The 21,087-nt window shown below is 42.5% G+C and overlaps 1 protein-coding gene across 3 annotated transcripts in view; it reads left to right on the top strand.

Moving 5' to 3' along the window:
• LOC125903972 (heterogeneous nuclear ribonucleoprotein L-like) overlaps positions 1-21,087 on the top strand; it is a 118,818-nt gene that overhangs the window by 28,753 nt on the left and 68,978 nt on the right. The window lies entirely within an intron of this gene.

Below are 21,087 nucleotides of genomic sequence, written 5' to 3' on the forward strand. Positions count from 1 at the left end.
TATCATTTACCCTTTCCGGGAATGGTGCCCCACGAGGTGATTTAATCAGTGTTGGGCAAGCTACTTGGAAAGTGTAGTGAGCTAAGCTACTAGTTACTCTAATATTAAATGAAGCTTCACTACATCAAAGCTATCACCCTCAGAAATGTAGCAAGGTAAGCTACAGCAAAATGAAAGTAACTAGTGCAACTACATCCAAGCTTTTTACTAAATTGAACCAACTTCGTGCCAGGTCAGTGTTATCTTACTGATCAATGAAACTGTCAGTCAAACAGATAGGCAGGTAAAAAAGTTAAGTTCAATTGTTTATTGAACAGTGAGCTGCACTAACTCCCAACACAGTGAGAACAGTGAACAGTGAGCTGCACTAACTCCCAACACGACTCAAACCACAACAGTAAGAATGAAGACCTGCTTCAAACAGTCACAACATGGTCAAAAACGTACATGCGTGTATGTATGTGTATGTCGGAGAACTGGTGAATGACAACAGAAGAGCAGAGAGAAAGATCTTGTTTGACTGGAGACATGATGGAGAGGACACAGTGAGTACGTTTACATGCACACCATATTCCTGTATTATTCAGATTATCCTCAATATTCCAGTTGCGCACGAGTCATGTAAACACGTGCATAACCTGATTACGGTCATATTCCGGTTGGAGAATATTCCGAATACGACCTCTGGCATATGCCTGTGTTAACCAGAATATTGTGACATGTATACGCCTTAATCGGAAAATGCCCTGTACCGGAATATTGAGTAACATCTGCTATGCTCAATTCGCAAGAAATCCTGGGTTGGTTACGGCGAGCGGGGAGAACAGCAGAACTGGCGGGGGGCTCTGGCTGGCGTGGAAAGGTCCATACACTGGTTCACCTTTTCTTCTCGCTCTCGACTTTCATTGTTGAGGACAAAATGAATCAGCAGGAGTGTTGTAGTTAAGTTGTGGTGCAAAAGCACAAGTAGGACAACACAGGGGTATGTGGGAAACAAACATTACAGCTTCTGTTCATTGTAAACACAACTCCTTCTTCTTCTTCTTCTGTATGTCCAGCAGACCAGACGCTATAGGAGTATTGCAAAATCAGAATTATTTCCATTAAAACGTACACACTGTCGTCTATTATGAAGATATGAGTTGAACCAGAGTAAGCTATTTTGAGAGACACCAACAGAAAAGAGTTTATCCAGTAATAAGTAATGGTCAACAGTGTCAAATGCTTTAGTTAGGTCAAGGAATATTGCGCCAGTAGGTTTGCCATTTTCCGAGGAAGTATACACATCATTAGTGAACTTTAACAGAGCTGTAGTTGTTGAAAAGTTGGGTCTGAAACCAGATTGGCATGGTGATAAAATATTATAATCAGTGATATATTGTGATAGTTGATTAAAAATTATTTTTTCAAAAATTTTTGCTATAGAGTTAATAATAGAAATCGGACGGTAATTGTTGATATTATGTGGGTCTCCTCCCTTATATAGTGGAGTGACTATGGCACGTTTCCAGGCAGAAGGGAGGGCACAGGTTGAAAGTGAAAGATTGAACAGATCGCAAAGTGGATACATTAGAATATTTGCTGCTAGTTTAATAAATTTGATCTCAATACCATCTGGTCCAGGTCCACAATCATCCTTGTGATTGTGTGCTGAACCTCAAAGAAAATGAACTGTTACAGGAAGAGCTAGTAGAGGAAGCATATGCTGAAGTTGAGTCAAACACATGGGAGCTACCAACAGATGTAAAGTGCTGGTTAAAAACGTTAGAAATAGCTAATGGGTCCTGAATAATGTTATTATGAAAGCGAATCTGGTTACTGGTGCTTTTGTTAAATTTGTTGAGGACATTATTCATATTTTTCCAGAACTGTTTTGGGTTATGGATATTTTCAGATAGTTGTTTTTTATAAAAGTCTGATTTAGCATTACGTGTTTTGGTTTTGCATAAATTCCTTAGTGATCTATATTTTTCCCAATCAGTAGCATCCTTGCTTACTCTATAGCACTTCCAGACTCTATCCCGTTGTTTGAAGAGGTTGATCAGATCAGAGCTGATCCAGGGTAAATGTTTTCCTTTGACTTTTGTTTCTCTTCACGGGGCATGTTTATCAATAACTTGTGTGATTTCGGCATAAAAATAATTCCAGGCGTCTTCAATATACGGTATGAGTTGAAATCTGTCCCAGTTCATTACAGTCAGATCATGAATGAAATTATCAAAATTAATATTCTTACTTTGTCTTACTTTGATACATTTTGGAGGAAGGCGAGGAGATTTCATTTTCCATACACAGAAGATGATTGAGTGATCACTGAAGCAGTCAGAGAGAACACCAGATCCAATAATTCTGTGAGGGTGGGTTACAAGTATACAGTCTAGCAATGATTTTGATCTGGCGTCGACTCTGGTGGGCTCATTGATCAGCTGAGTTAAATATATACTTTTGAGTAAGTTTTTTAGATGAAGAGCGGTCAAGCCAGTTAGAGTTGAAGTCGCCTAGAATTATCATTTCATGCGGATGTTCAAATGAGGTGAGGGTGGATAAAATATATTTGGTTGAATCAGGGTGGACAGGTGGAGGTCTGTAAATACTACCAATAATAAGATGTTTATTTTCATGTTTTAACTCAATAAAAAGACATTCAAAGAAAGATGGGAGTACTTTTGGTGTAACAGTTTCAGAGATAAAGCGCAAGGAAACATAAATAGCCACACCTCCTCCTCTAGTGCCCCTATCTGCTCTGTATAGCATAAAATTATCTAGTTCAATTTCATTATCATTAATTTTGCTATGCAGCCATGTTTCAGAGAAGGTAAGTATATCAGGTTTGTACTGAGTGACCCAGACTCTGATCAGATCAATTTTTGGGCAAAGGCTCCTTATATTCAGGTGTATAATTTTCAATATGTACACAGCAAAAACTCAAAACCTTACCAAGAATATTTATTTCTAGTCAAAACAAATCTCATTACAATTGAAATAAGACTCATCACCTAAAAAGTAACTTGTTTTTAGACAATTTTCACTTGTTTCAGGAAAATTTTCACTTGAAATAAGTAGAAAAAAAAAATCTGTCAATGGAGCAAGTTTTTTTTTTCTTATTGCAAGCAAAAAAAAGACTTGCTCCATGGGCAGATTTTCATACTTATTTCAAGTGAAAATTTGCTTGAAACAAGTATTTTCTAAGTGTAAAGAGATTTGTTTTGACTAGAAATGAGGCTAGTAAACACATTTTAGTAAACACATTTTACAGTGAGCAGCATGCACATGTATGTCCCCTACAAATCCCAACCGTGTTTACAAAGTTTGAATGAACGAGATGGACGCAAAGGAAACGGAGGCTGCGCATTGATCCTTTCGCCTCTGTCTGCAGGAACGAATATAAATCCCATTCATGATGGGATCAAATGGATTATGTGCATAATAAATCACAAAAGAAGCAAATACTTCATCTTAATGACATATAACACTCATTATGCTTCAGCTGAATCCTCTAAGCAAATGACCATGTTGAATTGAAATTAGTTTATCACGTTAAATGTCCAAAATTGTATGAAATTGCTCCAATGCGTTAAACCAATCTTTGCGCATAATCACACAGCCTGATATGCCCTGGCAAACACAGCAGACTGCTGTACAGACCATTGGTCTTCCTTCCCCTCACCCTGGTTATTTTCTGAAAGCACAGAGCAAAGAAATGTCTTTTTTTTCTCCCCCGGTCTGCTGTCAGCAGGAGCGGCGGATGCAGCGGGGATTTCAGCACCACGGACGGCGCGTGTAAAAAGACTTGACAAGCGTCTCCTTTAAATGTGTTTGCTACTAGCTAAACTATACATAATAAATGAAGACAGTGACATATTTTCAATAAAAAACAATAAGTTGAACGTTCATTTCAAGCTTTTGTAGTGCAGTGAGTTTCAGAACTGTGCGAGTGCGGCCAGAGAGCGGGCGGCAGTGTTTGGTGCAGGAAACTGGATATGGACTTGAAAATCAGTTTCAGAGTGGGGGTCGTTCGGAACGGCCGTGTTTCAGAATGGAGGGCTGTCCCCCGTCAGGTTCATGCAGAAGTGACTCTGTGTGGTAGCGGTGACAGTTTTATTTCAGTCCATAACAGAAATCCCCGCCTCGTTTGAGCATCAGGAATGATTTTGGAAATGTAGCTTGTGTGGACGCTACCGCGCTAAGTGATCAATAAAAGAGCTTAACTACTGAGAAGTTACTTGATTCAGAAAACAGTGGCGCTACCACCAAGCTACTGAGAAATGCAGTTAAACTACAAACGTCCACTACTGTAGTGACGCTACTGCCCAACACTGGATTTAATGTTAATTAAGTCACATTATTTAAAGGAGAAATAAGCGAAATTCATCATTTCTAGATTGAAGGAATTAAAAAATTGCTATGTGAAGAACTAGAGGTGTAATTTCATCTGGAGTATAGCATGACCTCACACACCCTCTCTCTGTGTTGATCTCCAGAGCCCATTGTTTACAAGCCGGTCCGGCTGCGCGTTCATGTACGTTCATGTGAATCCCCCCCGGGATTCGGTTGTGTTAGGTGAGTAGCCCAGCAGCCCAGCTAACATTTGCAATTAGCATTGTAAAATGTAGCCCGGCGGGCAGCCTGGCGGCTGTGTTTAGCTATTCCCCTGCCTACTTCAATGATGATGGTCCCTGTAATAAATGCAATATATTTGCTGAAATGGAGGTGAGGCTCAGTGACTAGAAGAGCTGGTAAAAGCGCTCCATAGCTGCAAGCTACTCCAATAGCCGTAGTAGCTCTAGTGCTAACTCTGGGAGCTAACGCTAACATTCTTCTCTTCTCCATGAGCCCGGCAGGCCCCACGCTAGAGCTCGCAGGAGCCGAGAAGCAGGCTCCCGGAACGTTAGCATGGCAGCCGACTGGTGCTAACGCTAGCATCCCCACGCTTCTCGGCTCCAACTCACTGAGCCTGGCGGAGAATCATGGGGACGTTAGCACTAATGGGCTGCCATGCTAACGTTCCAACTCTTCTCCGTGAGACCGTGAGCCCGGCTCCCGGCTCTGTTGAAGTTAGAGCGTTAACGTGGTAGCCGAGTAGTGCTAATGCTAACAGGAAAGCAGGGAAATAGGCAAACACAGCAGAGACCGAGAGCGAGTGAAAGACATCGCTAACTGCTAAACTAAGCTGGCTGTTTAGGTTTTATTTCCTCGCCCCTGTGGCGAGTGAATCTGCAGTGAAAGCGGGGGCTAACCGGTGCTTCCTCCTCATGCTCCACTTCACTCAGCTGCTAACACAGCCAGTTAGCCTTTGGATCCAACCAGAGCACCAAGCCCTGGTTATTCAGGTTAATGTGGGAAGAAGCAGCGGGTATATTGGGCAGCTGAGTGAAGCGGAGCCTGCGGAAGAAACACCGGACCATCTGGATGTGATAGTCCATGCTGCGGTACTCATCTCGCCAGCACAGAGGAGGCGAGTGGGGGGGGGGGGGGAGTAGGGGGGGTGTTGGAGAGCAGAGGTAGAGGGAGGAGTGGCTCATGACACACTTTGTTTTGCTCTACAGGCAGTGCACAACAGTGAACCTAGCGGTGAAACGATTTCGCTTATTGCCCCTTTATCATAATTATTAATAATTATTAATTATTTCCAATAGCCAATTTACAACATTAATGGTGTCCCCTTGGTGAGGCCTAATATTGTTGTTCCCAACATAATTGGTGCCTCCATGTGACGCCCTAATGTATTTTCCTTACATAACTGGTACCTCCGTGTGACGCCTAATTTATGTTCCCCACGTAATTGGTACGTGTGGCTATCGCTGTCAACCACACTGTGTTAGGTAGTTGTGTTTCCTTTCTCACTGTCTCACCATTACAGGATGCAGGGGTACCAGATTGGCACACACACACACACGCACACACACACACACACACACACACACATGCATGCACAAGTCCTAAGTGAAGGTGGTATCACCTTGCTGTGTAATCAGCATGACATGCATGCTGTCTAGTTTCCACACACTCAGGTATGCATGCACGCATGCGCACACACACACACACACACACACACACACACACACACACACACCATCTAATGATGTCATCTGATCATTAGAGGTTAATTAGAAGATAGATGAGCTACTTAGGGATGTTCATTCCTTCAATTGTTATTTACAGTGGGAAAGGCACATTAAGGCATGTGTAGTGTGTGCAGTTTACAATTTAAAAAAAAACAAGATCACAAAAAACAACAGATGAAATAAAAATGAGTAAAAAAACAGAAGCCTGTTTGTCTAATAATTCATCCATCCATCCATCTTCTAACCGCTTCATCCTCTTGAGGGTCGCGGGGGGGCTGGAGCCTATCCCAGTTGACATTGGGTGAGAGGCAGGGTACACCCTGGACAGGTCGCCAGACTATCACAGGGCTGACACATAGAGACAGACAACCATTCATGCTCACACTCACACCTACGGATAATTTAGTTATCAATTAACCTAGTCCCCAATCTGCATGTCTTTGGACTGTGGGAGGAAGCCGGAGTGCCCGGAGAGAACCGACGCTGACACGGGGAGAACATGTCCTTTTGTTGGCCATTGTTCAGTCCCTCCAGGATGTTGCGATGTCATGATTGCAACAGCTAACGCAAATTCAGCCATTCTCTATGAATTCTATGTATGATCTTGCAATTTTGTCCAATAATCGCAACTACTGCAAATTTGAAAATTCACAACTTGTCATATTGTATTTCATTGTAGAGCTGCATGCAGTGTATTGATTTGCTCTCTGTTTATCATAAGACCAGTGCTGTGGGAACCAGAGTTTTGTCTCTGGGACAGAGACACACACACACACACACACACACACACACACACACACACACATACACACAGCTAATACTAATCAGGTAGAGAGAGCAGGAGGAGACCGTCCTTCAGCGCTGCGTCGAATGACAGCAACAGCCAAGGTGGAGGTCACCTGTGATAGATAATTTAGATAATTCCATTTCAGCTAGTGTGTTTACATCAAGGTCTCCAGTCCTGAAAGTAAAGCCAACACCAAACTACAGTTCCTCTAATGTTCACTTGAGGCTGGCCCCAAAAGTGAGTGAATCCTTACAGACTTTCTTGTTAAAATACCCAACTTTACAGCAGATATACATAACTTTAAGTCTTAATAAAATGTAAATGTATGAGTTATGAACCCTGTAACGCCCGCCAATGTAATAACTGTCCACAAATGTAATAAATCACAAATGTAATAAAAATCTGCAGCATTTAATGTAATAAACCCACAAATGTAATACATTTTCCACAAACGTAATAGCCATTGCCTACTACAAATGTAACACGCGATTTCCCACAAATGTAATAACTGTTACGTTTGCAGGGATTTATTACATTTTTGGTCGTGGTTGTTTGTTTGTTTGTTTGTTTGCCTATACACCTACTAATACTACTGACCGTGGGTGCAAAATCCAGCTGCTCACTCCGCTATCACACAACTCTGATTCTGATTACCAGGCTATACAGTATGTGTAACAAACTCTCATATTATTGCTTAATGTAATACAAAAAGAATTAGATTTACAAGAAAAAATTCCCAAAGGTCCGACCTAGTATTTGAATCCCATTAGTCTGACCTCCCAAAAATCCGACAGCAGTAAAGTTACATTTCAGGGGTGACCAGGCAAATTCCCCCTTTCAGTAAGCACAGAGCAGCGGTACGGCTAAACAGTTGCAATGTCTCTATGCGCGGACTATGAAGACAGTTGCGTTTATCTCATCGACGGGAAATCACATCATCTGCTGTGTGTGACGTACATACCCTTATTTGGATAACACATCCTGGTATTCCCCGCACACGGGAAGATGTTTTAAGTAACGGGGGCTGCCAACTGAATGAATGAATGAGTGGCATCATTGTATTTTTTTTCCTGCTGTATAGCGCATCGCACATCGCCACTCACTAGGCTGCTGGCTGGCTGCCATAAGCTACACACAAATAAAACATTAGGAAGTTCTAACAAATGCAATTTTTTTTTTCCATAAGGAGGCCAACAGTAGAATTCACCACATGACAAAAGCAGACAAGAACTACCTAGTTTGGGCGCTGTCCTTGGTGCTGAAGATGTCCCCAAGCCTGTTACAGGCAGCGGTTATAACAAAATCACTTTAAGTGCTGTCCTTGGTGCTGAAGATGCAAAAACAAACAAATGTCTATACTCCAAAACTCACTACCTCTGACATGATGAACCAAGACAGTGTAAATAGATAAAAAAAACCAACATCAGCAGAAAAACAGAAGTCCTGCAAACCGACAGCAAACGGCGATCACCATGGCCAAATAACGTCGCATATCTGTAACTAGAAAAGCACACAGAGAGTGCAGACCTCCTCCAAGCAGCTTGGATTTCCCGCCATTTTATTATTTTATCCACTTCTCTTCAACTGATCACCACCAAAATTTTATCATCTGTTCCTTGTCCCATTATCAACCTTTTCCTCAAATTTCATCAAAATCCGTTCAGAACTTTTTGAGTTATTTTGCAGACAAACAAACAAACAGACCAACGCCGGCGAAAACATAACCTCCTTGGTGGAGGTTATTAAGAAATAAAAACAAGACAGCTGTTGGCAACTAACGCTGTTGCTGCTGCAGCTACTATTAGGCTACTACTGTTATCCAGACTAAATTAAAGGAAGCAAAGATTGTTTAACCTATAATTCTGCATTATGTTGCCTTCTTTCCACAGCAAATAAATTATTTCCTTTTAAGGAATGGCTCAGAGAAATGCCGTCTAGCAAAGTTAAATATTTTCACCACCATTTTAGTTATGAAATAGCCTCACATATTCAAGGTGCACGCACACACAAGCAGGATCTCACATACATAAAACGTGACTGGAATTAATAAACAAGCAGTAAATGCACAGTGGGGGTTATTTGTTTTCTGTATCGGCGTGATGCGCTGTGTTAATTGAGTGAATTGTCCGAGCCGGACGCGTGTTAATTTGAGTTTGATTTAATTTAATTACACTAAAGTTGTTGAGTTAAACTAACCATACGAGTCCTTTTCGTTTTTATACAATTTATTGCTGCATTTCGAAAGCAAAAAGAGTTACGTTTTTGGGGTTTCATGTTATATCAGGGGTTTCAGCATGGCACCATGAACCTGTGCCTCCCGTAACCTGTAAAAGTAGTGTTGTGACATAAGCCTCAGTTTCTGTTGTTGGTGAATTGTTACAAGCTGATGAATTCGCTGGTCAAGGCTAGGCAAAACGTTAGTACAGGTGAGATGACAGACAGATGGATGGTTTGTCTCTAACAAAATACTTTATGTAGACGTGCTGCAAGAACAGATCGATGCTTAATATACATCTGTAGTGAGAGTGCTTTACGCTGTCAATAGGCTTTATGTGTGGGGAAAACCAGGATGTGTTATCCAAATAAGGGCATGTACGTCACATATAGCAGATGGATGTGATTTCCCGTCGGTGAGATAAACGCTACTGTCCTCATAGTCCGTGCCGGCGCAGTGAGGGAGAAATGCACAGACTGCTTCATGTTGGAAGTGCTGTGGGGTTGGACTACTGGGTATGAAATCCAACAGTCGGAATAATGGCATTAAAATGGTCGGATTAATGGTCAGTCGACATTATGGGACTAAAACGATAAATCTCGCCTAGACCTGCATGGTCGGATTAGCGGGTAGTCAGAGTTATGGGTAGTAAGACCTATGGGAGGTCGCTCTAACGCCTGGTCCCCACAGGCGAGTGGGGTGTCTGGTGGGGTGGCCAGCAAATGTATAGCGGGGACCGTGGCCACCCCTGGCCGCTCCCTGGTGGTGCCATTGGCGGGCGGGGGATCCGTTGTGTAATAGCGGAGCGGAGAGTGAGCAGCTGGATTTTGCACCCATAGTCAGTAGTATTAGTAGGTGTATAGGCAAACAAACAAACAACAACCACAACGACCATTATTCATTGTATTATTACATTTGTGGGAAGTTAATACTATAAAGATTTTCACTTCCCCACAAATGTAATAAATCCCTGCAAACGTAATAGTTATTACATTTGTGGGAAATCGTGTGTTATGTTTGTAGTAGGCAGTGGCTATTACGTTTGTGGAAAATGTATTACATTTGTGGGTTTATTACATTAAATGCTGCAGATTTTTATTACGTTTGTAGTTTATTACGTTTGTGGATATTATTACATTGGCGGGCGTTACAGGGCTCATAACTCATACGTTTACATTTTATTAAGACTTAAAGTTACGTATATTTAAGGGCAGGGACGCTTGACTGACAGACTGTCTGCAAGGTGTAGCTACATTCTTTAAGTGAGATCCACCTCTTGCTCCTCCACAGCTCCACCCTCTCGTCCAAATATGGTCACCTCTGGCTCCAAAAATCCAAGATGGTGACGGCTGAAGTGCCGAACTCAAGGCTTCAAAATGGGAGACCACAAACCAACAAAAATCAGCCATTTCCATTATTTTACACAGTCTAAGCTTTGAAATTATTAGTATGCTATTTGAACATTATCTAAAGCTTACAGGCACTACAGATCTATTTACATGTTATACATTGCTATATAGCGCTGACAAGAAGGTCATGGAAACAAATGTCTCTAAATAAAGAAGCCTTGTTTCTAAAAATACAAAATTCTTGTCAGTTGAAAGTCAGAGCTTCAGTGAAAATTTAGAAATTAAATTCCACATATTTGTATTAAAAAACAAACTCATTTTTTCACAGAAGAGAAATGAGGAGGGTTATGAGGCAGCGACTAGGCTGATGAAATTAGTGTGAGGATGGTGTGTTTGGTGTATGAAGATTTGTCACACACACACACAAATTAGATCAATGATGCATGTCGCCATTGTCTCCTGGAATTTTCAGAGTTACAATGATGATCTCAAAACCACAGTTATAGGTCAAAACATGAAAAGAATGCATCCTTATGTGGTCATATCTTTTTCTTATAAAATGCACATAAAGGTGTAGTGAAATTGTTGATATTGCTGTGGAACTGCTGGGAAAAACAACCCCTCCAAAAAAAGATGATTACTTGCTCAATAATTAATAGCAGAGAGTGCATTAGACCACTGGTTCTCAAACTACGGTAGTGTACCTTTAGTGGTACATGGAGGAATATCTGAAATAATGAAATACAAGTTATTTCAACATATATGCTATGCTATCTGCAGAAGCTGAGAACAGCCACCCTCCCAATTATTTCTTTAAATGCTGTTATCTAGAGATCACAAGTTAATTATCAAACTTAACTAAGTTGTGCAAGAAGCTTTCAGTGATTTACAATTACAATAAAATACTCTGGGAATACTACGAACATGAGGGCTCACCTCACACGCCACCATTCAGAGATAGTGTTAGCCGTTGACCGCCAAGCTAATGCTAAACCCGCTCCGTCGAAAATTAATTGACACTCGATACACAAAACTACCATCCAACGCTGAGAGAGTTAAGAAAATAACACAGTCAATCACCTATGTGATGTGCAAAGATCAGTGTCCATAAGGCGTTGTTGAAAACAAAGGCTTTTGTTACATGCAAAAAACACTTGAACCCAGCTATGTGACTCCGTCCCAACATCTTTTCACTGACACAGCTGTACCGAGGCTCTACAGAGAAGTGAAGCATAAAGTTTAGGAATCTTTGAGTGCAGGAGGAAGGGTAGCATTAACTTGTGACGCCTGGACTTTCAGGTCAGTGGATTCATATGTGACTGTAACAGCACATTATGTCACAGAGGACAGGCGACTGCTGTTTCACGTTCTCCAAACTAGAGCAGTACACAAAGGTCAAACCGGAGCAAACATGGCTCTGCAGTTGGAGAAAGAGGTAATAAATCAGAATATATCGCAATATATTTGATACAATACTCAGCATATTGCAATATAATATCGTAATGTGACGTAAGTATCGTGATGATATTGTATCGTGGGTCCTCCAGAAATTCTAAGTCCTAGAAAAAAGTGTGTAGAATGATTACTATAACCATATCTATAACCGTATAACATCAAACAGAAGTTTAACACAACACAAATTTTTGGGGGACCCACTCAAATCCCCCCCTCCCAGCTACATTGAAAACCTAGCAGCTTCACTGGAAAACAAAGGGCACCATCATAGAACATGGTATCCAGTTTGATCACACATCCAGAGCTCACACTCACTCACCTTGAAGGCTGAACATGTAATAGACTTTATATTACATAAAGAACAGCTTTACATTGCCGTGCTGATGGTATTAGATCCACATAAGCCTGTACCAGAAAGTGTTAGCAACACATCAAAGAACTCAATTTATAGCTTTGCATAACAGACAGAACACACTTCCAAAGAAATGTGAATGCTAGGTGTTGTCCTTTTTAAAAGTCTGCACGATGTACGCACCATAAATGGACAGAAATAATGCTAACATATCTGAAATAGAGAAGCCAGAAGCAGCCTGGTCAACAGAGACAGAAAAGTTAGTCTCATGTCATTTTCCCCTCCAAACACTCAGATGAGCCATCTGCCTCTATAAATAGACTAAAAGGAATGTCAATGTGAATGAGAAGGACAAAAAGAGGGAAGATGGGGGCAGGGATGGATAGTAGAGAGAGAACGAAACAAGCAGAAGAGGGAAGAGATTAAAGTTAAAATGAGACAGAATATCTGACGGGGTTAAACAAGATAAGAACATGAGAAAAGAGAGAAGTGTGGATTCCCCCCCGCGCACTCCCCGTCTCTCTCTCTCTCTCTCTCTCTCTCTCTCTCTCTCCTGCCTTCATTTCCATGTCCTGATTCTAAGTCCTCGATAATAACCCAAACTCACAACTGACTCTCCAAAAAACTTCCAAAAAGCACTGCTGCTCTTTTGTGACCTCTGATTTCCTGCCTGTCATCAATATCAAGCTGTAGCACTGGGAGAACTGGAACTCCTTCAAACTTGCATTGCTTCATTTTCTTACAGACAGAGGTCCATTGTTCTGCTGTGCATTCTAAGCTGACTGACAAAATAAGTTACATCCATTTCAAACTTTTCTGGGAGACCTTCACTTGAACAACTCTTTAGCAAAGGTTTGGCACTAGCCTGGCTCCGCACATATAATATGACAGAAAAAACGTTTTCTGAAGTAGTTCTCACATTGCTTATACTCAATGGCCACTAAATTAGGTACACCTTTATACGGACAAGGACCACCCTTTGCCGCTAGAACAGCCTGAAATCTTGGTGGTGTGGATTCAAGATACTGGAAACATTCTGGTCCATGCTGACATGACACCATCACACATCCAGGATGTGAATCTCCAGTTCCACCACATCTCAAAGGTGCTCTATTAGACTGTTGAGGCCTTTGGAGTACAGTGAACTGCTGGGAGGAGCCATTACAAGATGGGTAGACCTAAAGGAATAAGAAATACTAAATTGATCTGCAGGGGGAAATTGTTGTATGTTACAGTCCCTCTGACGTATAACGTAGACATTTATAAGAAAGTCAAAATAAGACGTATGTAAAAATAAATATAAATAAAATATGTTAATATGTAAAATGTGTATATGTAGTACAGTTTAGGACTAGATGTTACAATCCCTTGATGCACATACTTGAAACTATGAGTGGGAGTGATAGTGCCATCTGGGGGTTTCTGACTGGGCTCTAAAGGATTAAGGTCAGATGGATAGAAAAGTAGGAAAGCGCATAAGTAGATCATTGCTTCACTGGGGTCATCAGGTGGGTACTCTCCTTCACTGGTGTTTCATTTATAGGCCTACAGCACCTCCAGAGGGCTCATCAGCAATGCCTGGCATCCCAGGTGCACCCCCCTCTGCTTTTACTCTCTTGAACCCTGCTGTTGTTAGTGGTATTTTGGGGCTCAAGTGGTGTCTTTCCTTTTAATCCAAAGCCACCGGCTTGCCTGTCCAGCTGCGCCAGAGAGGGCTTTGGTGGCCTGACATTGGGCTTGGCTTCAAATTCCCATTTCCTTAAACAGCCTGATAGTTAACTTGCCTACGAAGCCTCTGCAGCACACTTTAACTTGGCAAAACTTTGTAAAAAAAAAAAATATGTGTTTCATGCTACAATGTATAACACTTGTATCTAAAATATTTAAAGATAGAAAAATATGTATAAATGCTGTGCATTTGGGCTGTCAATGATTTTTTTTAACCTTGATTAATCACTGAATTTCAGTATTTAATCGTGATAAATCACATTTTCAATCAAATGTTTCAAATTGCATTATTTTGCATTTCAAAACAGATTTGAAGTTCCCATTACAGGGTGAAGCAGTTCATACCAGAGTGTCTTGATTAGGAATCAAAAGAATGCAAAGAAATTTACTTTATGATCTTTATATGTAGATTTATTTCTTTCAAATCCGTGCTGCACTGCTACAACAGTGTGGACTTGAAACCATGACTTGGTGGTAGAATGATTACTCAGTGATGTCTAATAATCCGTGGTTAATGCCACGTGGTTCCAGTTTAGCTACTTCCTCTGATTCATGCAGGTCCTGTATGCATGAAATGAGAGTTATGTATGTAGCTACGGTTCTATGAATCCTGGATAACCAGCATAGGTGCTGCATAAGCACTGAATGACTCCGTCTCGCGCATGTCGAGTAGTTATCCCAACAAAGTCGCCTGTGACCACCTGATGACCCCGGACTGGCTATACCTTCTGGTGTCGTCAGAGGATCTGTTCCTGCAGAATCTTCTTGCGGGGCAACGAGGATTCTGAGTTACTGAATGCTCTGACGGTCATCCAGGATTCATAGAACCGTAGTTACATACGTAACTCTCATTCTTTTTCATCCTTCCTGACTGCCAGAGGCGGTGCATAAGCACTGGATGACCCATATGAACAGAGTCATGAGGAATCCCAAGAACATACCTCACTGAGTGGAAGCAGAGGAATTTGGTAGGAGGACAACGCCCAGTGGGTGAGGAGCAGCTTTATTCACTTGATAAAACCTGGCAAAGGTGCTTGGCGACACCCACGAGGCCGCAGCACATATGGCCTCCAGGGACTCCCCTCTCAGGGGTCCATGATGTGGAGACACTCCTCACAGAGTGGCATCTGACCCCAGATGGCAGGGGGCGACCATCTGCCTTATATGCATAGGTGATGATGTCCACGATCCAGTGAGACAAACGCTGTTTGGAGAGAGCACAACCTTTCTTAGGACCATCATGACACACAAAAAGCTGGTCCGACTGGCGTACAGTGGTGGAAAAAAGTTTTCGGACACCCCATGCATTTGTGAAATATTGCATTAAGAATCACTCTTAGGTCTTCAAGTGCAATTTCTTTTAGTACAGTCACAGCCAAAATACTAAATAAATCCTAAAAAAGCCATTAAAAACTTAAAATTGATTGGTTCCATAAAAATACATACGAAATTTTGAGTATTGGGTCATTTTGGTACCAGTAATGAAGGTCGTTCTTTTTATTAAAAGACACAATTTTTGTTGCCAAGCTTCGTGTCAAGCCAGCACATTTGAAAGTTCTTCAGACACAAAAATGGCTAAAACAAGGAACCTAACGCAGGAAACACGCCTGAAGATAAAGATTCTCAGCCAGGAAGGGTACAGCTGCCGCCAGATAGTCAGGAAGTGCAGATGCAGTCCTTCAGCAGTTGGATACACTCTGCAGAAATACAGACGAACCAACAGCTTGGAAGACAAACCAAGATCTGGGTATCCAAGGGTTTCTTCAGCAAGAAATGACCGCATCCTGATCCGCATGTGCAGGCAAAACCGGCGAATGACATCACAGGAGCTTCAGCAGCAGTGGTCAAACCAAACTGGTGTCCAGTGTTCCACCCGCACTGTACGTGGCCGACTTTTAGATCATGGCTTAAGGTCCTACAAGGCTATCAAGAAGCCCCCGATCAATGAGAGACAGAGGTTAGCCCGGCGTCATTGGGCCCAGGCACACAAGAACTGGACAGCCAGGAATTGGAAGAAGATTTTGTGGTCAGATGAGTCCAGTTTCCAGCTTTATCTTCCTCCTACTAATGTGAGGGTACGCAGAAGGCCAGGCGAAGCATTATCTCCAGCATGTACAGTACCTACTGTCAAGCATGGTGGAGGCAGTATCATGGTTTGGGGATGCATGAGTGCTGCTGGTGTTGGTCATCTCACTGTCTGTGATGGCACATTGAACTCTACCAAGTATTGTACCATTCTCGAAACCCACATGCTCCCTTCTGCGCGTGCACTGTTCCGTCGAGGTAAAAACTGGATATTTCAACAAGATAATGCCCCTTGCCACACATCCAAGGCCAGTAGAACTTGGCTGCAGGAGCACAGTATCCAGGTCTTAGAGTGGCCAGCTCAATCCCCGGACATGAGCCCCTTTGAAAATCTGTGGTGGATTATCAAAAGGTCTGTTTCAAAGCATAAACCAAAGAATTTAGAAGAATTAAAGCAGTAATTCAAGAAGAATGGGACAAGATTACCCCTCAACAGTGTGAAAGGCTTGTGGGGAACATGCCAGCCAGGATTAGAGCTCTACTACGTGCCAATGGCAGGACTACTAAATATTAATTTGATGATGTGATGGTTTATTTATTTTTTGTTCAGTTTTGAACACATTCTCTGTTATTTGTTGACTTTGATACCGACAATGTTGAGAACTGACATATTGAAACTGTCAAGAATTTAGTTTTGTTAGTTTTTCTTGTAAACAATAAACAAAAAAATATAATTTGTATTTGTTTGTATCTGTCTAATGCAGCCACACCTTTTGAAACACAAAAAAGATTTTTCCACAAATATTTCATGATAATATTTGCGATTGTGTAAAATTTTAAGGGTGTCCGAAAACTTTTTTCCACCACTGTATACTCGCTGTACCATCCACATATGCTCTCAGAGCCTGCACAGGGCATAAGCGCCCCGACTTGTTGTCCTCTTCCCCTTCTGGTGGGTCAAACCGCACCAGCTGGATGGGCTGATTGAGGTGTGAGCTCGACAAAACCTTAGGCAGGAATGCAGTATTCAGCCGTAAGGTGACGCTTGAGCCGTCAGAGTTCCATCTCAGACATGAAAAATGACTGACAAGGCATGAAGCCCCCCTACACGCTTTGATGAAGTGATGGTGAGGAGGCAGGCAGTCTTTGCTGACAACCATCGCAGTTCTGCCTGTGCCAGTGGCTCAAAGGGATGCAAGCATAGAGCATCCAGCGCCAAGGGCAGATCCCATGCTGGAGCTCTCAGTGTTTGTGGGAAAAAGCAGCCGACGACCAGCCCCAGGGCCTCAGTTTCTGGCCCCCCGGCCTCTGGAGGCCGAACAGAGCACACGCTCTGTCTCCCTGGGAGAGGGAGCAGAAACACTGCCGTCACCAACAAAGTAATAATATATTATTTTGAGTATGGTACCTAACCAGCTGCGTGACCAACCTTTCATCTAGGATGATGATGATTCGAAGGTAGGAGTGAGGCAGCCACACGTCGCGTCCCAGAGGGACAGCTTGACACAGCCCTTGGAGGGCGAGCACCTCGCAACTCCAACCGACGACGTGCGGTCACAAGGCTACCGGCAACAAGCTGCTAATACACTAGCTTCAGCTATAGCGGGCTATAGTGTATAAAGGACAATAAGCTTAAGCCGATACTATGACCGTAGTATACCTGCGACAGCGAGAAGAAAAAAGGAAAAAAGGAACAGATCCTCTGACGACACCGGAAGATATAGCCTGTCCAGGGTCATCAGGGGCTCACAGGTGACTTTGTTGGTATAACTACTCAACCTGCGCATGCACGTGACGGAGTCATTCAGTGCTTATGCACCGCCTCTGGCGGTCAGGAAGGATGAACTAGAACTATTGTTCCCTGTTAAAGTACGACACAACATGTCAACCTGGGGATGTCCCTTAGACCCGAGTCTTTCATAATGTTGACTGGTCTACAGTCAGTTGCCACCCATTTAGCAAGCGTTGCACTGAGCTTCTTTGGCTTAGTTCAAAACATATACAGAAATAGCAATAAGAATTATAAGTATGTACAATATGTGCATTATATGTTAACTATCCAATTAAGAGTGGTTTTGGTAAGAATAAAGTAGCATACTGCAAGAATATTGCACAGTTGAATAAGACAGTGTTATGAAGACTTATTGTACCTTTAGTCACTTTTGCACAGGTGAAATACAATAAAGAAATTATGGAATTATAACTGCTGATGGGTGAATTAAGTTCAAGTGCTAGTGTGTTGACTCAGAGTGTCTGATAGTCTGATGGAGGAGTTGAAAAGTTTTATGGCCACAGGCAGGAATGATTTCCTGAGTCTAGCACTGAATTTCCTGTGTTTGACTAGCAGAGTGGGTGGGAGACATTGTCCAAGATGACATGTAACTTAGACAGCATACTCCTCTCTGACACTGCCACCAGCTTGACCCCCACAATGTTACTGGCCTTGCAGTTCAGTTTGTTGAGTCTGCTGACCTCTGTTACCTTCAACCTGCTGCCCCAGCACACAACAGCGCAGAGGTAAGCACTGGCCACCACAGACTAATAAAACACTCTCAGCATTGTCTGGCAGATGTTGAAGGACCAGTGCCTTCACCCTCCTCAGATCCACCACCAGCTATTTTATCTTTGTCGCATTGAGCTGCTTCTCTTCACACCATGTGACAAAGTTACCCACCACAGCTCTGTACTCAGCCTCATCACCCTTGCTGATACATCCAACTAATGCAGAGTCATCTGGAAACTTCTGAAGATGGCAGGACCCTGTGTGGTAGTTGAAGTTTGTGGTGTAGAAGGTGAAGAGGAAAGGAGAAAAGGCTGTCCCCTGTGGGGCCCCAGTGTTGCTGAACACTCTGGCCAACACACACTATTGTGCCCACACATACTGTGGTCTGCCAGTCAGGTAGTTTAAAATCCAGGACATGAGGGGGGCATCCACTTGCATAGGTGTCAGCTTCTTGGGGATTGATAAAATCTATCTGATCTGATCTGGTCTGATTCTCATTCAGTAGGCTTGGCCAAATCATGCTAAAAGCACTGAGAACTCAAAAAACATAACCCACACAGTGCTCATGGGCTTGTCGAGGTGAGCATCAACATGGTTCAGTAGGTAAATGATGGCGTCCTTAACTCCCAATCAGGACTGGTAGGCAAACTGGAGGGGTCTAAAGGCCCTGACAAACCAAGATGACGGTCAGTCATCAGTCAATGTTGGGCTGTTGGTGAGCAACAGCTGTCGCTCTAGTAGGTGCGGGATGTCCTGCACTGTTACCAAGAAGAGAAACAAAGTGAAAAAAGCAACCAAAGAGGTTAAGTCAAGAGGTGAGACCAAAACAAGCTTGTTACATAAGGTGAGACTGTTTTTCTTTATTTATTATTGTTTACTGGCGCACGGTAAATATGCTCTGTTCTTTCAACATTGGATTGAGTTGTTAATGTGCTAAGTGGCCAAATGGCATCAAGACAAGTTCCTCTCACAGGCGAAGAGCATATGTGCTGGTTGGCTGTTGACTGTAGTCTTTGCAATGTGTTCGTGTGCAACTTTTTGTCCAAGACACTGCAATGTCAGGCGATGCAGCAGGGGAGCTTTGTTGCTGCTAGTTCTCTGAAGTTGGGTTGGTGTGTCTGTGTGTTCATAGTGGCTTGACCATGGGCCGTTGCTTCTCCAGGATAAGTTTCTCTTGGGACTTCATGATGTGGGAGGGCAGTGCCACTGGTCTGTAGTTGGAGCACTTGGAGCCCCTGGGACGAGGTGCCTTTGACACAAAAATGAGGCGGGACTTTTCCCAGAGCACAGGGACCCTTTGAAGAGTCAGGCTCACGTTGAAGACGTGGTGAAGTACTCCACATACCTGGGGACACAGGCTTTAAGCATCCTGGGGCTGACACCATCAAGGCCTGCAGCCTTGCTTGAGTGGAGTCTCATTAGCTGTCTTCTTCCATGGTCAGCTGTGAAGCACGCTGTCACTCACAGGTAGGGGAGAGTTGCAGTCATCAGTTTAGAGAGGGTCATGAGTATGTATTGGCTTAAGTTCCTATCGGCTTCAATCCACAGTGATGGATTTTCAGCACCCAGGTGATAGGGCTGCACAATTAATCGTAATAAAATCGTGACCTCTATTCATATGCATAAGCAATCTAATTTTTCAATGACGGCGATTCTGCCAGCCCCACCCATGCTGGGAGTCGGGACATCATCTGCATGAAAACAAGCGCTCCCAACGACGCACCGTTATACCACGTGATGCAGAGCGGCAGCCGGCCGGCAGTTTGGAAAGCAGTGAGAGCAGGAGAGAACCGACAACATGAGGAGGACCCCTTACAAGTTAACGTACTGACACTCAGAGAGACACACACATACACATATACCAGACAGCCTGTCAGTCCTTAGCCGCTAACGTCAGCTCATGTACAACACAGGTACCACACAGAAACTTTTACAAAGGGTCATAATGTGCTTCTAGTGACTGTCAAATCGCCAGCGAAAGATGTTTACACTGCGGACACGGAGAACAGCTGAGTGCCTGCTCTCATGGGACAAAGATCCTCTGAGAAGAAAGACGGTTCACTCTGCTGCTCTGTCGCCAGGAGCAAACTGGGAGGCAAAGATCCTCTCTGAGGAAGAGGGCTCACTTTGCTGCAGGGTTCACCAAAACGTTTTTTTGTTTTTTTCTTTTAATAAATTGAACACACATTAAAGAACATACAAAATCCTGTAGAGAATTAATACATATAATACAATACAATAAACATTGTCAAATTAAATGAAGGAAGAGGATTTTTTTTAAAGGCAAATAACTTATTGGAGATTTATGTAAAAATATACGTAGAGACATATAAATAATTATGTAATTAAAGATAGGTAGGCTATGTTAGGTGAATACACCTGTCAAATGCATGGTGTTGAAACGTTTAATTTTGATCTTCCTTAGTCCATTTAGACTTTATTTTATCATAACAATAACAATGAATATTATGAATTGTTCACATTTGAATTTAATTTTAATAACATTAATCACACAGCATTTTGTGGAAAAGTCAAATGCTCAGTTTACAGTTTTAATAAACTCAGTACTGTTTTTCAACACATATATTGTTTTGTCTTCATTCAATGT

This window comes from Epinephelus fuscoguttatus, linkage group LG16 (assembly GCF_011397635.1).
Source record: "Epinephelus fuscoguttatus linkage group LG16, E.fuscoguttatus.final_Chr_v1".
Classification (NCBI taxonomy): Eukaryota; Metazoa; Chordata; class Actinopteri; order Perciformes; family Serranidae; genus Epinephelus; species Epinephelus fuscoguttatus.